The sequence below is a fragment of the Chenopodium quinoa genome, unplaced genomic scaffold, assembly GCF_001683475.1.
Source record: "Chenopodium quinoa cultivar QQ74 unplaced genomic scaffold, ASM168347v1, whole genome shotgun sequence".
Classification (NCBI taxonomy): domain Eukaryota; kingdom Viridiplantae; phylum Streptophyta; class Magnoliopsida; order Caryophyllales; family Amaranthaceae; genus Chenopodium; species Chenopodium quinoa.
Window position 1 is genome coordinate 3315417 of NW_018744239.1, and position 20025 is coordinate 3335441.

The following is a 20025-nucleotide window of genomic DNA, read 5'->3' on the forward strand; positions in this document are numbered from 1 at the left end:
TCCCCATTGACATTGTTTTCAGAAGATATTATGAAAAGGGTAATATATAATAAAAACACATGCAATGTAAAATTAATGAAGAAATGATTCTTCATTGAAGTTGTTCTCTAGAAGAGATGAAACTTGTTTAATACAAATCTTCTGTGAAATTAATATTGATTGTGATCCTCCTAATGAAGTGAATTTTATTAATGCAAATTTGTCTACTAAGTTGGTATATAATAAGACACCCCTATAAATGAGATATTTTACCAACTTAGGGGGAGAAGAAGAATTAGCAAAAGTTGGAAAAATTAATCAAAAAATAAAATATGATCCCTATAATAGTAGTTTGAAAAGTTATATGCCAACTTTAGTATATATATTATCAAGATATGTTGCACATTTATGATTTGATTTGTATTCAGTTATGACTCATGTTGCATAGCGTTGAAGATACATTTTGGTCATATTAATTATGTGTATACATTGAGATAGAATCTTGGCAATTATACTTGAATCACTACACCTAAAGTGTAGATTGTATGATCGGTTCCAATTATATATATATATATATATATATATATATATATATATATATATATATATATATATATAATGATATGTCTAATAGATATGATATTTGGCAAGATAGTGCAGTTGACACTAATAGTGTAATAGTATATAAATACCTTAGTGTATGAAATACCCTAAAAGTGGTATAAATATCTGAATTATTATAATAGATGGCCTATGATGTAAGAAAGTTATGATGGTACCAATGAGAAATGTATTCAGATATCATAGTAAAATAGCATGCGAAATGTAAGTTAAAGGAATTTTATGATACCGGTACACAATGGAACCGATGAATAATATGCATATGCATAATGGAATGGACTAGTGAATAAGAGATCTGAAATATATGTACATTTTGATGTCGACATAATGAAATGATCATAAGTTTATCATGGACCCGAAGTCCAATGAAATATGGATTTTTAAATCCACACTGTACAATGTTTTGCATCATTTTGAGTCTTATATTCATGTACATGTAAGTCATAAGTTAATGGTTTATTGCATATGTATGAAGTTAGATGTATTACTCATTGTATATTTTGTTTAATATGTTAATATGTTATCATGTGTTCTATATCTCATATTGTATGCATTAGTTTCTTACCATGACTGTCGTTTATGTGAATATTCATTCAAAGTATAGTAAGATATATTTACAACTTTGATGAAAATTAGAAAGAGATATTTATATTCCAATGGGCTTATAATTATTGATGACACTGATTTAATTGCATGTTATGAATCATGTAAGATGAGTTCCTGAGAACTTATATACGACATATTTAAATATCCAGCCCTACAAAGTTTATATTCTTGAATATTGCAATTACTAACAAACTCTTGAAAATTCAATGTAACTACATCATTGACATCTCAACCTGAAGTTGAGCATATGAGAGTTAATGAGATTTACTACTTGTATTTGTAAGAGAGCTATCGTGTCAATTATGAAACATCTAATGAGTATCAATGGAATACTTATGCGTGAGAATGTTTTCTTATGGTCCAGAAGAACCATGATTAACGTATATAATTACATGTGTTATATTATAATTCATATGAGATTGAAAAATGACATTAATAATATCAAGTTTTTCATCAAATTATTATTAATGAATGTTTGATCAAATAATGATCATCAATAACGACTTCCAGAAGAAGTCATAACCGCATAAGTTTAACCTTTAAATCAACTATTAAACAAAGATTTGAAATATTGATATTAGAGATAAACACATGTATGGTGAAATGAAGACACTTCACATGTTAACGTGAAGACTTGAAGATGCAATTTCAGTTTAGGAGGATCGAAGATCATATCAATGAATGATATTTTACTGCATATGAGAAGATATACAACATATTGGATTCATTATTGCAGCACTAGAAGATCTCAAGTTATGTATTCATCAAAGGGAGAAAATACGCGCTGCACTCTTTTTTCCTTGACCATGGTTTTGTCCCACATTGGGCTTTCCTAGTAAGGTTTTTAATGAGGCAGCATCTCGAGCGTATTACGAAGAATTTTGTACTCTTTTTCCTTAATTAGGTTTTTATCCCATTGGGTTTTTCCTATTAAGAGTATTCGATAATGGACATCCAAGGGGGAGTGTGTTATGAAAATATTGTGTGGATATCCATTATCCTCTTTGTAAGTTTCCGGATTATTCTAGATCTAGGGTTTATGTTATCTAAGCAAATCCTACTTATTATATTCTGTGTATATATACCCCTAATATATGGAATAATATAGACATATCAATTCTCTCTCAATCTCTCATCTTTCCCCCTTATTTCACAACATGAATTAGTTTTCATGTTTTGATAACAATCAATTTGTCAAGGACGTGTATCATTTTATGGAAGGGAAGAATTTACAATGAGCAACCTTTAGTGCAAAAAACTTGAAATATCTAGAGTATTATTTTTTTCATTTTGAAATTAAAGTTAAAGTTTGAATTAGATAACAATCTAAAATCATTCTTTTTATAGTTTGCTTTGATTATAAATAAAACTACATTCACAAATTCACAATTGACAAACAATTTCAACAGCAATGCAACTTTAATTTCCTATTCTCAATAGTTTTTTCAACAATGATTAGTCAATTTCATGTCAAAAAAAATAATAATTAGTCAATTACAATAACTAATCAATGTTAAATTAATTGTGAATATAAGAAATAATCAGTATAAAGCAACACCTTCAATTAATGATTTATAAGCTTTATAAACTGAACTAGAACAATAAAATTAACAACATGAAGCTTTAAAGCAATTAACATTAACAAATAACTCAATAAGGCATTGCCACTTGAATTCTTGAAATTGTGGAGTTTTTTTTTTTTTTTTTTTTAAAAAAAAAAAAGGGGGGGGGGAATCATAACAAGTACTCCATAATCAAGTACTCCTAAAGATTAAAGAAGTAGAGTAAAAAAAAAATAAAGAAGTTAAGCAAAAAAATTAAAGAGATTTGGAAAATTATACGGAGTATATCACGAGAAAATACAAGTTTATTAATATGATAAACAAAATTTGTTTGTCAAATGGCAAAATTTGTTTATCATTAAAGTTAATGATTTATTTATCATTTTGCCATTTGATAAACAAATTTTGTTTATCAAATTGATTAAATGGGGCTTCCTCGTATATCAGACAAAAATCTGACAATGTTACAAAGATTCTTTTATTTTATTTTATGGTTTCACCTTTCACTGCTGTAAAACTACGAGTATTTACAAGTAGGACATATAAGAGTAGTAGTAGTCTGACTACCTACTCACTTGTTTAAATTTTTTTTTTCTTAAAAATGCTGTATCACGGGACCCACCATGACTAAAGGTGGGTCCGCCCCTGTATGTTTGCATGCTAGAAGCTGATGGTTGTATATTTTTCATTTTTTTATCTTTATATACAATTTTTATCTGATGAAAGTCGTGATGTATCATTAGAACGTTTGTTTGTAAATAGATATCTAGGTTGTTATTGACTTGAAATTATTTTTATCAAATTTAAATTATTTTACTGAACTAAAAGTAGTTTTAACAAACAATTTTTTTTTTTTTTACTGAATTTAACTTATTTTTACATATTCTCTATATTTTATATAAACTAAATATATATGTCATTATTAACTTGAAATTATTTTTATTAAATTTAAATTTAATTATATTGAACCAAAAGTATTTATTTTTACCAATATTCACTATTAATTTTTAAAACAATTTAATGTATTATAAATGTATCTTTTTTTAAAGAATTTTTTAAAAGGATTTTTATGATGGAAATAGAAATAAGTTAAAGGATTTTTATTAAAAGTTATGATTAATTTGTATGTATAAAATATATGAAATATATCGACAATAAAACTCTATATAACAATTTTATCTTAAAAAATCTTTCCAAAATTCGCTTACTTAGCATCCTATGTGTCACAATAAAACCTTGTTTTCGCCAACGTGGCGTGACACTTGGCGAATAATTTAAATGCCAAGTGTCATTGTCTGGCTATGAGACCAACTTTATTTATTAACTAGTTTTATGCCCGGGTGATGCCCGAATTGTTCTAAACTTTTTATCTTGAATATACGATCATACATTATAGTGTACTTTTTGTATTTTTATTCGTAAATAGATACTTATGTTATTATTAACTTGATTTTTTTTATTGCACTTAAATTATTTCTAATGAATTGAAAGTATTTTTATCAAACTAAATTTATTTTTCTGATTAAAACTTATTTTTACTAATTTTCTATTTTTTTATTAAAATATATTATAAATGGATCTCATTTTAAAGAACTTTTTAAAATGAATTTTATGATGGTTATACATCTGAGTTATAACATATTTATTAAAAAAAATTAATTGATTTTGTATATATGAAATATTAGAAGTGTAGACACCCATTTGTGTCTCCCCAAAACCAAACCCAGTGATGAATACCTTTCACGTCGAATCATAATCGAATGAAACGAAGTGCGGAAAGGTCTAGTGTTGCGGAAAGTTTTATTTCTTTTTCTCTTCTTCCTGTTTTTGAAAACTTTATTTTAAAGAAAACAGCCAATCCAGTTTGTTTGGTCCATGATATGGGTCCAATAGTGGTGTAGTTGGATGGGGTTTGAAAAGACCTTTCCAACGATATATTATAAGCCCAATTCCGATGAATATTGAGGAAGTTATGGCCAATTTACTAAACTGGGCCCGGTTTGAGCTTTAAATATGGCCTAATGATCTAGGGGAGGGCCTAATATAATTTATCATTCCTAATGTAATTAGGAATGGTTTTAGTCTTCTAGAACATTCTAGAAGGTCTTATCATTCCTAATTCAATTAGGACTCTTCAGGGTTTTAATCAAGATCAAATAGCATTTTCGATGGAAATTATATTATTTTATCTTCCAGTACAGGAAATTTATCAGATTTTCGAAAACGCGTTGAAAACCACTTTGGCGTCCAACCCCAGGCCTTGGCGCCAGGCGCTAGCCATTGGCGCCTAGCGCTAGCCACCTGTGCTTGGCGCCAATAAGCCAGGGCTAGCGCCAATGTGTTTTTGCGATCTTCAGACTCTGTTTTATTAAATTATCTTTTTTGGATGATTTTCTCTATAAATATCGTATCAAAAACCCCGTTTTCATTCATCAACTCTCTTTATTCACAAGTCTTCATTCGCAATTCATTCATCTACAAATCATTTATCAATTCTCATTAACTCAATTCATTCATCTCTCATTCATCAATTCTCAATAATATTAATTCTTTAGCATTCTTTTCTTTTCTTCAATTCTTTCTTGCTTTTTAATACAAAATTCCGCATTCACAAGATCTAGTAACACCTAGCCATATTCGAAGTTGCCTTCGCTCTAGACGTGAAAGGTTTTAATTTCTGAGGGTTTGGTCCCAAATCTCTATTTCAATTATTTAATTTAATTGTTTTGATTATTATTTTCCTTGAAGTTACTAACGTGTGTATTTTGTTATTAGAAAAAGGTACGAGGCATCAAAGTAAGTACTTTAATTGATTTGATTAATTTTATGATGTAGAAATCATGTTTGTATTGTTGTTATGATATTCCTAGTATCATGTCTAGGATAATTTTAATATTAAATATGATTGTTATGATGCTTCCTATGTTCTTCCTAATATTTATGATTATTAGTATCATGTTAGGGTTAAAGATTTGATTTTTATTGCTTAAACATGCTAGGGTTTGTTATTAATCTTGTTAGTATCATGCCTAGGATCTTGCTATGCTTTAACATGATCATGATTATGATGGTTATTGATTATAATTAATGTTATTATTATTAATGATGTTGATTATTTATTATGTTTCTTGATATATTTTTATTGTTATTGCTTGATCACCCTTTTACGCATGTTAAAGGGAATTGGTACGTGCAACCACGCTTAATAAGATGATTAATAATCTTGTTAGGGTTAATTGTGATTATAATTCAAGTGATCGCCAATAATAGTTTATTTGTGCATTAATATTCAACCAACATAGATTAAACAGGTTTAGGGTTAATCCTATTGATTGCATGTTAATCAGAAAGCGCACATGAATACGATCAGAATAAAGTAGAGGCCTATTATTAGGGCAGGTTCAATCTCTTTTAGGTTGGATTTGTACCATCATCCCCGAACCCTTATTTGGTTCATGACCTTATGGAGTTGACGATCTCTTGGATCGTTAAGGGGTGTAACCTTCACCTCGTGAACGGTTTACAAGTTCCTTAAAAACTTGTTGGCGACTCTTTTACTCTATCTTCTTCCCTTTTGGACGCCATCGTACTTTAGTGTATGATCACAGTGGGGTTCAAGCTAGTGGGATTTAAAGGCTTGAAATTATTCCCTACAAGAAGTATATTGATAATAAAACATTATATAACATTTTTATCTTAACAAAATTTATCCAAAATTTGCTTATTCAACATCCTATGCGTCATAACAATACCTATTTGTTGCCTACGTGGCTCGACCCTTGGCGAAAAATTGAAATGGCAAGGGTCGATGTCTCATGGTCTGGTTGCGAGACCGACTTTATATATTAGTGACTAGTTTTGTGCTCCGGGCATTGCTCGGGTTATTTATTGAATATTAAAATATTTTTTTAAAAAAAACTTCTATTTGGCAAAATTTAAAACATATCATTAGTACAAACGTTGTTATTTATTAGATTTAGGACATTTTGACGTACAATATAATGTTATTAAATTTTTTTACTAATGAAATAATAATCACTTTACAATCATACTTGTAAAATAAAAAATAGTACTACCACTCATCATAAAGTTGTGAGTGGTTTTGGGAAAAAAAAATTGGGTTATCTAGTACTCCCTCCGTTTTTAAATACTTCCTCCATTTCTCCATGCGCGGAGTTTTAGGAGAAATTGGAGAAAATAATAATATATGGAGGTAGTGGGGTAAGTGGAAGAATAAAAAATTGTAAAAAAGCAAAAGTAGTGGAGAGGATTGGAGGAGAGAAAATGTATGGTGGGTCCACTAGGTGAGATAAATTAGTTAAATATTGTACAAACTTTCCAAATAAGGAAGTGGAGCAAGTATTTAAAAACAGCCGAAAAAGAAAAGTGGAGCAAGTGTTTAAAAACGGAGGGAGTAGCCCTTAAAAGTGACACAAGTAGCATGGCCAAAGCAACAAAAAGAAATCAGTTTGGAGTTTGTAGACACCTAAAAATGTCTCCCCAAAACCAAACCCGGTGATGAACAACCTTTCATCGCCATCATTGGTCGGGTCAAGTATTTAATCTCAAAAGTGCTAAAAATCCATATTCAATCAACAAATCAGTCATATCATTTATTCAAACTCAGTCCAACTCTTATTCTATCCCAAACCCTTTTTAATTCATTTCGTGTTATTTATTAATTAAGCCCGATTAATAAATAATAAAACCCTAAGCCTGAAATTATTCCGGAATAGCTGAAACAACACCTAAAATATCACGTTCTTAGTTGTTAAGCAAAGATAAAGATGAATCTGGACGGTTTTCGGGATAACCTGAATGCCGTGTCATGGATCCCGCGTCATGTTGCGGCACATATACCATGATGCGGTGTTTTCTTAGGGTTTTTTCCGCGACGCCTTTTCATTGCTAGGGTTCTGTGCTTCACCCCTCATATTTTCTCTATAAATACAAGGTTGGTTTCCTAAGTTTCGGGGCACTAAAAATCGTTCTCTTTTTCCCTACACCAACAATCATTCTCTTCTCCTTCTTTAGCCTGAATACTAGCCTCTCTATTCTCTCATAATACTTCCCCTAAGCACTCCGATCCAAGGAGTCCATACTTGACCCAAAGTTCTATACTTAAACCAAGGTATGAAAGGTAGAATTAATTAAGGTATTGGACCAAATCAACTCTACTTTTTATTTAATTTAATCGTTTCAATTTGATTCATATTTTTATTGAAGTTACTATCAGTTTATTCATGATATAGCAATTCAAGGAAACGAGGAAAGTGAGTAATTAATCATTTAATCACTCTTATTTTTATTCTTTATTGCTAGTATCATGATTAGAGCTATTATTATGATTTGATTTGACTAATGATATTATTGTTAAATTGCTTCCAATATTAATGTTGATTTTATAATATTTAGCAATCCCCATATTGCATGTTTAAAGGGAATATGTAACTGAAAATCACGCCTACTAATAAGATAATTTGGGTAATTGTGTTTAGGATTCTTTTTAATCTTGTTGTTTATTTAAGTGATTACAAATATTTAGAATTATATGTTGCATTAATCAATTTAGCATAAGAATAGTTTGGAGCGAATTGAATATTTGTTTGTATGCCTTTGAGATCGCAAGAATTACTTCTCGCTATAAGAACCGAGTAGAGGTCAATACGGGCGAATATGACTCCATGACTCACTTCGTACAATCATCTCCAATCTCCTTTTGTGGTTCCGAACCATAAAGAGTTAGTAATCTCATGGATTATAACGGGGTATAACCTTCACGGGTCAATCGTTGTTGTCTTTCGTTGTCCCTTAATTGTGGTTGCCTTTTATGATCCGTGAATGGTTTATAAGTTCCTAAAAATTTGTTGGCGGCTCCCTACTTTGCTTTGTCCCTAATTGTATGTCAATTCTCACTTCCTATGAGTGCCAAACAAATTAATAACATGCTTACGTAGGCGCGCTTTGAATGACGCCTACAGAGTTGCACCTATTTTAATGTTATATGATGATATTTCTTTTAATTTAATAATAAACACAACTTCTTTTAAAAAAAATTTATGAAGTACAATATAACAATCGGTTGTGAACTTTATACTATTAGTACCATTCCAACGTATGTAGCTTCTCCCAACTCACAAATTACATCCACCTTTGCTTAAAAAAACTCAACATTTAAATTATAAACCCTCTTTGTATGAAATCTCCTTTTTGCCTGAAATCTTTTGTAGCCAAGTATTCCAATATCCTTCACCATATTGCCAATCTATTAGTCATCTTTAACTTAGTAACCTACCTTTTTCTTATTTTAAGTTGATTATATTTTGTCTAAAATTATATTTCGTTGACTACTATACATATCAATGTGTCACATTAATCAGTGGCGGATCCAGGAATTCTAACTAGGGGTAACATAGAATAATAAGGGGAAAAAATGAAAATTAAAAAAAGCTCTATATTATATACTAGCATTATCATTAGCCTTTAAATTTTAAAAATTCATTTTTGTTGATGAATTTTCATTTAAGGAATATGGAATAAATTATATTCTACTTATGAATATGATCAAATTACAAAGTATTTCATAGGTTTAATAGTATATTTCTGTATGTATTCCTCTGAATTTACTATTCAAAAGTAAATATAAAACTATAAACTTATTTTATTTGATATAAATTATTGATTTACTCAAATGAAACTAAATAGTAAATTTATTAATTACTTACCAAATAGATATGTGCATTGAAAAGTGCAACTAAAATGGGAAGAAGTTTTATTAAAGAAGGAGTTTTTAAGAATAATATTTTTTTTTTGACAAGAAGAATAATATTGTATTATCATAATTATATTTGGCATTATGTATGGGTGATTAATATAATTAAACAATAAGTATATATATTTTATAATTTAAAATCTTAAGATTCTACTAATTTGTAAGTTTTTATAACTTAAATGAGAGTTTTTACAAAAATTATATTATGTACAAATATTTTATTTATTTATTTTTGAAGGAAATATTATCTACATATATAACTATAGTTAATTTGTTTCAAAAAAAGAAAAAAAAAATCAATCCAAGAGACCTGTTTTATATAAATAGGTCTATTTTCTTTTAACAAGGAAATCATAAAAAGAAAAGGTTAGAACCTAAGAGACCTGTTTAATATAAACATGTCTCTTTTCTTTTAACTTGGAAAGAAGCGGGATTGTTGGTATTTATTATAGAAGACTCTAAGAGCCCAGTTATTTAAGATACCAGGTCTCTTTGAGCTTTTTTTTTTTTTTTTTTTTTTCTTCTAGATGCTACCCCTTGTGCCTTCATAGATCCGCCACTGACATTAATGCTTATTTATCGTGTGCGACACGGTGAGAAGTTAGAATTTGTAAGATATTTATTGAAATTTATTATTTAATTTATACATATGAAATATAGGAATTTTATTGAAAATAAAATTTTAAACTAACCATCTTATCCTAAAAATTTATCCAACTGGTAGTTTGCAAGTGACCTTTTCTGGACCTTGACTTGTCACATAAGTCTGAATTTCATATTTTCGTATGTGCTTTTATAAAAAAATATCAACAAGTTTCTGGTGCGGCAAGGTGCCACATCAGTAACCCTTCTAGTAATCCCACTCAAGTAACTTCTCAAGTGACCAATCAAGTAACTCCTCAAGTAACCTCTCAAGTAACCCCTCTAGTAATTCCACTTAAGTAACTCCTCAAATAACCCCTCTACTAACCCGACTTAAGTAACCCCTCTAGTAACTCCCCTAGTAACCACTAACCAAGTAATAAGTAAGCCCCTAGTAATAATCGACAAAATTATAAGCATAATTACACAAACAAAACACCAGCACCTACCTCATCCTCAACATTACAGTGATGCTTGTAAATACAACAAATGAAATGATACCATTATCACTTCATGATTACACAAACCAAGCAAGACGACAAATTCGGAGGTGAATGATCTACATCGATAACAAGACATGCCATTATCACTTCATCTTCTTCCTCCTTTTCTTCTGCACCTCCAAGTTGCAAACCGTAAAAAAAAATCTGGAATTTGGGGAATTTATTAAAGAGAAGAGGATAGAGAGAATCTAGAAATTAAATTGGGGAATTAATTGAAGAACAGATGAAGATGGAACCCTAAAACTTAAAAAAGGGAAAATATGGAGAGTTAATCGAAGAACAGGAGAGAAGAGGAGAAAGAAAGAGCAGAGAGAACGTGATGTTGAATTAAAAAAATAAAAAAATTTGTGGTTGGCCACACGGTGTGCCAACCACATATGAAAGTTTGTGCAAAAATATAATTCTAAACTAATTTTTTTATCTAATAAAATATATCCAATTTTTTATCCTACATGTCAAATTAATATTAATTATTGCCTACGTGTCGCAATACTTGACGAAAAGTACGTTGAAACACCAAGTGTTTCTTTCTCATGACATGGTTAAAAGTTTAGCTTTATATATTAGTTATATGATTATTATATTAATTGTTGCCTATGTGTCGCGATACTTGGCGAAAAGTTGAAATGTCAAATGTCACTTTCTCAAGACCTAGCTAAAAGTTTAGCTTTATATACTTGTACTAGTTTGGTGCCCCGTGCGATGCCTGAGTTGTTTATTGAATTTTAAGATAAATTTTTAATCTACATGTCAAATTTTAAAATATATCATCGATACAAAATTAGTTATGAATTAATGTGCTTTTTTGACGATTTAAACTATCTAATAGGGATATAATGACTAATTTTAAAATTATACTCCATATTAGATTGTGTAGTATATTATTTTAATTGATTATAATATATTATACAAGATGTTGTATGTTTTGAACTACTTCTTTCGCTCCAACATATATTATGATATCATATAACTAATATATAAAGCTAAATTTTTAGCCAGGTTACGAGGCAGCGACACTTGGCGTTCAACTTTTCGCCAAGTGTCGTGCCACGCTGAATAGATTTAAATAGACTTCATAAAATAAAAAAGTTATTTCAGAATTCTATTTGGATGGAATTTTAGGGTAAAATTGTTAATTTACAGTTTTATTTTCGATAAAATACCAATATTTTAGAGGTACAAATTGAATTATAATTTTATTCAAACTTTTTTTTTATAGATTATCATATAAAGTTATTTTTTATATCATAATAATTTTTGGAGCGAAGGTTGTAGTTCAAAGCGTAAAACATACATTTATAATATATACTAATTGGTTAAAATAATATACTTCACAATCTAATAGAATTTTATTATTATGTAGACCTGTCAATTAGGGTCGGGTCATGAGTCATCTTGGATTGAGTCACTTCAGGTTACAAGGGAAGAAATGTTCAACCCTTCCCCAACGCTTAAGGTTCGGGTCAATCCAACGGGTTTTGAACATTTATTTTATTTAAATTATCTTTTGCTAATTTTTTTTTTTTTAATGTATTAAATCAAACATTTCCACCAGAATTATTATTAGTCATTACATGCCTACTAGATAGAAAATTTTTACAAAAGCACTATCAATTCCTAACTAATTTTGTATCAATGATATATTTTAAAATTTGATATATAGATTAAAAATTTATCTTAAAATTTAATAAACAACCTGGGCATCGCATGGGTACAAAACTAGTAAGAAATAAATTTATATGATAATTATTGAGAGTTATAATCTAATATTTTTTTTGAATAAAATTATAATCCAATTTGTACATATGAAATATAGGTATTTTATCGAAAATAAAACTCTAAATTAACAATTTTATCCTAAAATTCTATCCAAATTTGATTGAAAATATAATTCTAAGCTAACTTTTTTTTATCCTATGAAGTCTATATAAATCTATCCAACGCGGGGCGACACTTGGTAAGTTGAAATGTCAATTGTCGTTGTCTTGTGTCCTGACTAAAAGTTTAGCTTACGATTAATTATATAATATGATATGATATTAGATTTTTTTTATGAATTTGACCAAGTGCAACTCACATACCTTATAGGCTTAGAGGATGGTGAATTTGACCCAGTGCAACTCACATACCTCAGATGATGGGCTGAGCCCAAATAATTATTTGACCAACATTAGAGATGGTATGTCTTGAACTCCAGCCCAAATGATGAGAATTGCACCCAACAGCAATCCACTCACTTGCGGGACCAGCATAATGCTCTTTCATTCACTCAATTCTCACAATTTGATGATTTTTATTTGTGTAATAATGGAAAGTGTAATGCAATGTGTATACGCATGCATTTTGATTTTTGACTAATAAATCTTGGAGAATCACAAATTCACATGTAAAAGATTATCCTTCACTTTTAAGGTACGATTTGCATATTTTGTGGCTACGGTCTTCAAACCTTTTAAGGATCGTACAAGTGTATGTTAAAGATTAACAAATTATTGTGAGTCACAAAATTACATGATTTAAGTACATCAATAGTTAGGAAAGATGATAGTATTCTCAAGAATAAACTCTTAATCCAATGTTAATAATCAAAAATGAAGAGAATGAAATTTAAGCGAATTAAATAAGTATTAGTATCTAAAAACCGATTAATATTAGGTATTGTATGCAATGACCCGATGATGAATAAAACAAGACAATCAAAACTCCATTAGACATGAGCCTAGCTACTTCATTGAGATATATTTTTATTTGTTGGAGTTGAACATGAAAAATGTAATCCATTATGTTATAAGCTGAATCTTCTAATTTAAAGAAAACTTTCCTTGCAAAATACTACTGTATTAAGAGTAATTATTTCCACACAAGAAGTTAAATACTTAAATGTGTAGAAATGTCAAACTATTGACTAAGGAGGAGCCCATTATGAAGAGTTAAAACTTTCATGAAATGCATAAGTGCATAACTACCACCATAACAATTTTCTTAGAAGTCTCTTAAAAGGTTTCATCAGCCTATTGGTTAACACAAAATTAAAAAAAAAAAAAAAAAAAAAAAAAACCACTATATTATCATCAACATTCAATTTGGCCACATTTAAGTCACATTACATGTAAAGAAAAGTCTATATATATATATATATATATATATATATATATATATATATATATATATATATATATTGATTAAATACAGGTATTTAAAAGCTTCCTATCTTAGAGATTAAAAGTCCTCCTATCATATCTCAGCAAAATAAAAACTAATGTATGATAAAGAAAAAATATACAAAATAAAAATAATAATATAAGAAACACGATCTAACATCTATATTATTATATTATTGATTGTTAGATATATACATACAAAGTAAAAAATATATATTATGAGACCTTAATATAATTCAAATCATCATAAGCTCTAACATCTCATTATCAAACATAAAATATGACAATTTGTAATAATCATATTATTTCTATCATTTGTCACACACACACAATTTGAGGGCATAGTCCTACATAATTTGAGATAAATTATAAATTATGGAGTACTATGATAATCTATCTAGGATGAGTCTCGAATTGAAGAAAACCAATACTTGTATAGTTGTATATACGTATTAATTACCTTGCACTAAAAAATTAATGAATCCACCTGCTCTATATTACATCATAACCGTTGATCAATCAACCCTATACATAAAACATGATGAGTTTAGGGGACCATAACTTATATACATTGCATGCATATTATACACTTAGAATTAAGGAGGTGGGACCCAATACCCCAAAAATGTTAAGCCAAAAAGATCAAGGTGCACCGTATGATTGGTCCAGTGGTTGAATTGTAAGCCACGATGGACTAGTCTTTATCTCCCAATCATCTATGAAAATAAACACAATGTCTAAGGCCTAAGATAAAAGGACAACTATACCTTATCTGATATTATTCTCCGCTTATCTAGAGTTAGGTGTATCTAAGGGTATTTTTTTTATTTTTTATTTTGCTTATTTAATCAATTTTGCTCAAATTGATAAAATGAGCAGAAAAGATCAATTTTGAAAATACATAAATATAGGTGTACTCGGAAACAACTAAGATATAGAGATATCTAGCTATCAACAATTCATGAGCAACATACAATCTTCTTTTTTTCAGTCCTACTTCACTTGTTAGCTTATCTTTAAAAAGATGAGGTGAATCTCGTAGTTTGGATTTCAAGTGCTTTATTGGCCCTTCACTTAGATATCTGTGGATAAAACAACACTCACTCACCCCCAACTTTTTGGGGCTTTAGGACTTACTATTAGTCTATTATACACCTAACCAGCCAACCTAACTATATATTATATATTCTCATATCATATAAATCATGCACTAGTATAGTATGCTACAAATTAAGGAAATATCTTAGACTAGCTTCTTTGATCTACTTATGTATACACCTCATATTTTCTATCTCCATATTTATATTATAGAAAAAACTTGCACTTTTTAAAGAATTTTTCCTTCTCTTTTGTTTCCATTTGAATAAAAAATTTCATTGATTATATATATTCCTCTTCTATTCTTTAGGAATTATTTAATTTAATTCTTCTTTGAAGATATTGTCTTGTCCATTTCTGAAGGTTGGAGTTATAGAAATATGTATCATAACTACCATCGTCATCACTATCACTCCCAACCTTGTTTGCATTGCCACCCTCAAAGCTACATTAGGATGGTAAGCCCCTCACTCGACTAAATTCCTTTTTAATTTGATCTTCCCTTTGGTGAAATAGATAAGAGTAAGGTTGGTTGAGGTTGATCTTGTAGGTAAAAAACCAAGAGAATATAGGAAAAACGCGCCTTGCCCATCGATCATAGCTTAACCTGGCTCGGGCAAGGCTATAATCAGTAATAAGGGAAATTCTCAATGACAACCTAAATTAATTGTTCGTTTATCTTGATGAAATTATTATGTTAGGACTAACCTTATTAATATTATATGAAGTATATATTAATACTATTATAATTAATGGGTTATTATACAATTCTATTGATGTATATATACAGGTTCAACACCTTATAGAAAGGTGCTTGCTTCTTCAAATGGACCGACCGACCGAGACCAATGTATTAAGGCTTTGGCTGAACATGCAAAAATCAAGCCTCTAATTACACTTACAGGTTAGTTATTCTTTATTAATCAATATATATATATATATATATATATACATTAATTATTAGTGTTATTATTTCATTTTGACATTAATAACTTTGCTTAATGAAACAGTATATTAATTTTTTTTTTATATAAAAAATTAATACTCATTTCTCTGGTTTATTGTATGCATGGCATGCACGTAGAGCCATATAAATAATACTCGTATTGTTGTTGGCTCCAATTTTGCAATTTGGAGGGAGCTTTTGAAAGAAAACAGGAATTTTTTTCAAGCATATTTTCATGGTGTTTCTCCTACTCCGCTCATAAGTAAGCACTTCCCGTTTTTCGTATTTATTAATTTAATACTCGATCTGTTCCAAAATAATACTTGTAAATTATATATTATCTATTCGATCAAATAACTACATATTGCCCTTAACAATACATACTCGTATTATAGAATTTTATTTATTTTAAACAAAGTCGCTCTAAATTATTAATAGTATATGGAATAAGGATTAAGAAAAAAAAGGATATTTGTGACATTTTGTCTCAATTCTTAAATAGACGTACAAACAACCTCGCTACAATAGTCCAATCACTTTGGTTATAATTTAATTATGAAGGAAGTAGTTTTATCCATGTCTTAACTTGGAAACTTAATTAGCTTTCAACATTCACCGTATATATGTTTAAGCTATTAAGGAGGAGTATATCATCCAATAGTAATGGTGTTCCTTATTTTATTTTATATTTATTTCAGATAGACATGTTTAACAATCACCAAGATTCACAAGAAGGCGATATTGGAGGTGATCACAGATATTACATATATAGTTTAGTAGCTAGCAAGATATATAGTTTGATCGACCAACAACATTGATAAAGCTCTGCGATTTGTCGATTTTAGCTTGTTTATGAATTCATTGTACCTATAAAAGATCAATGATATGATGCTATATATACCAGAAATATGTATAACAAAATTCGATTGCCTTAGCTTACGTCTTAGCCATATATGGATTGGAAATAATTCACATAAATATAGGAATTGAGACATGCATGATTTATCTCTCAATCTTTTACATATGTACTCGAAATTTCATTTAACAAGGTTGATTCGTGTTTATACATTATTACATTACAAATTAAACTCTTCATATATATGTCTTTTTTATTCATTTATCTTAATTCTAATAAGACTAATTAAGACGAGGGAGCCAAAAGAAAGACAAAAACTTTTGTATACATCTGGTTTACACTAATATTAGTGTACATCGAGCAATATAAGGGTAACTTTTAGCTAATTTTAGGGTAACTTTTTGCCTTTCTTTGGATAACTTTAAACATAATACAATTTTTATATAAATAGATAACAAGAAAAGTTTTATAGAGGTAATTTAATTACATTCAATCACTAATAATTGATTTTTAGTCAATTAAAATGTGATTCTTTACTAATAAAGCGTAGATAATTTTTATTTGAATTGGGTTACTTTTACGCATATTGGGGTAACTTTTATTCATTTCAGGGATAACTTTTAATCATTTTATGCTATCTTTATAATGGATGTACAATAATTATTGTACACCCGATTTTTTAAAAATTTTGTGAAAGAAAGATAGAAAACTGATTTAAAAGTAACTCAATAGTAGAACTATTATTTTAATACTGTAATAGATAAAAATCGATAGCGTTAGGAATGTCTTAATTAATTAGTTTGCTAAATGTTAAAATATGACTATCATCAAGGCATAAATGAAGTCAATAAGGAAACTACCTGAAATCCAAGCCTAATTTTGTCCTTTTATCTAATATAATGATCTATATATGTTGGGACCCTTTGATATCTAATCAAATTAAAGATTAGTATGTACCTTAACCTAAATTGAAGATGCAAATGTTGAGTTTATCGTCTTATTGTGAAAAGAAAACAAAGAAAAGGAACCTTCCTTTGAAATTTAATTGGTCAATTATATTATATTTTGATAAAGATAAAATAAACGTGGTTCAAATACTTCAAAATAAATAGATAAAGGGGAGAATTAATTTTGTCCTTATATTTTATATATTTTGCCTAATTATAAATAGACCAATAATAAGGTTATTTGTGAAGATGGAAAAGGGAAAGATTACTTTTGGTAGATTTGACAACTGAATATGTTCTTTGGTGTAATGAGGTGTGGTGGGAATATGATGTAAGAGGTGGAGCCATATATTGTGATATTATAATTTAAGTATATGCACTAGGTTTACTTCATTCCACTTGGCCAACCCTAAATCTTATGATTTTATGTGGACGAAGGTTTTAAAATTATTAAATGGGAAAATTATGAAGCACATATCGAGTGGATTGGATTATAAGATGATAAGAAATGAAATATCTTACATGGTAGTAGTTATTCATCATTGCTCACTTACAAATCCTTGAAAAAAAAGCTAGAAATCAAAGAAAAATTAACATGCTTTCCATATCATTATTTTTTTCAGTTTTAATTTTGATTTGAGGCTATTTAACCGGCTAGATAGGGCCAAGGAAGAAGATGTGTGAGTGACGAATGTGGTTTGGGAAAAGAACGTAAAAAAAAAAAAAAAAACAATAAAATTTGCGGAAGCTAGGATCGTAACCTTGGCTCCGATACCATGTTAGATTTTGTGAAAACTCCTCAGATTGGAGTGAATTCCATTGATTTCAATATATAGGGTTACAAGTATGAGTCCTAATCTTGTTCGGAAACCTCAAAAGGTAGATAATTACAAAATATATCCAACGATAACAGAATATCTAGAATATTAATCCTATATTCTATCAAAGACGTTCTATTAAATCAAACTACATGTAATGAGACCTTTAATCAATCACAATGAAATACTCCATAATTCTTTTATTTCATACATAGTACGAAGTATAAGTTTAGGATATAATGACATACATATATCTATTTCTTTATCTTATATGTTAATGTGAGATTATTGTTGAATCCACTTAACAAAATTGTCCGACCTACCACCATCTATTGATCATGGTGAACTCTATAATTATAATCGAATTATCGAATATCAGTCATCTTTATGTTTCTAGTTCTTCAATTCATTGATTGATCATCATGTCCTTTTCAATCACCCCAATTTGAATGTATCTTTATTAGGTCTGATCTCTAGTACAATAGATACAACAGCTTGAAGGCAGGTCACTTGTGTTTCGATCATCATGTTAAATTAGACTCTTGGCTAAAGTAGTTCAAGTCTTGATCATGCATGTATGTACATCATGTACTGTAGAAGTTCTAGCGTAACAGAAAATTAACATACCACTTTCGTTACATATTATATATAAATTCAAAAGTTGAAAATAATATGTAACAGAGATGGTATGATTAGGGGCGGAGGGAGGGGGGGAGCCTGGTGGAGGATCGGCCTCCCCGGCCCAGATTTGCAGTCATGTTTTCAATGCTATGCCCCCTTAAAATTATTACATTTACTATTAAAGAGACATTAATTTTAGTAAACAAGCTTCGCCCCTGGGTAAGATATTTGTAGATCGATTATATTTTAGTATATTATTGCTAAAACAAGAACTAGCCATTTCCAAGAGCATGCATTTAACTGGAAAGGTCAAATTGATTGTGACTCTATATTCCTAAAACTTCGATCCAACATTTTCCACCTTTTTTTTTTTTTTTGTTTATTTTTACAATAATAATCTTAGCTAGCTAGTTCATTATTAATTGAAGTTATAAGGTGGAGATGTCTCGATCAATTTTGAGGTTGTCTCTGCATAAGATCATTGAATGCAACTAGCTTAGCTTAGCTTAGCTTAGAGGGCTTTCTTTCACTGAATCTTTTGCCTTCTAAATGGACCTGAAAACCTTTACCAACAGAAATGCCATTTTAATGTGTCAGTTTTCTCATTTTTTACCTTAGAAATTGTACGTACAACTTGATCAAGCTAAGTTTTTCACTTTATTTTAAGAAATACTCTCATCATATATAGTAAGTGCCATAAATAATGAAATGTGATGTTTACAAAACTTTGATTATGACTTGATAGGAATCCAAGAAGGACGTCAATATACATGTAATTCTAAATAAAATAACCCTTAAGACAGGTCACAGATTACTACAGAGTCCAATAAGAGTATACGCCTGTATGATTTGTGAGGCTGTTTGCCTAACTCGGCTAATTGTTAGTCACCTAA

At 29.2% G+C, this 20025-nt stretch overlaps 1 long non-coding RNA gene across 1 annotated transcript; it reads left to right on the forward strand.

The window, feature by feature from the left end:
* Positions 1–14981: 14981 nt before the first annotated feature.
* On the forward strand, positions 14982–16912 carry LOC110694188. The gene is made up of 4 exons (XR_002505784.1): positions 14982–15402; positions 15735–15848; positions 16029–16152; positions 16589–16912. It is a non-coding gene; the product is annotated as an uncharacterized LOC110694188 (long non-coding RNA).
* Positions 16913–20025: the final 3113 nt, after the last annotated feature.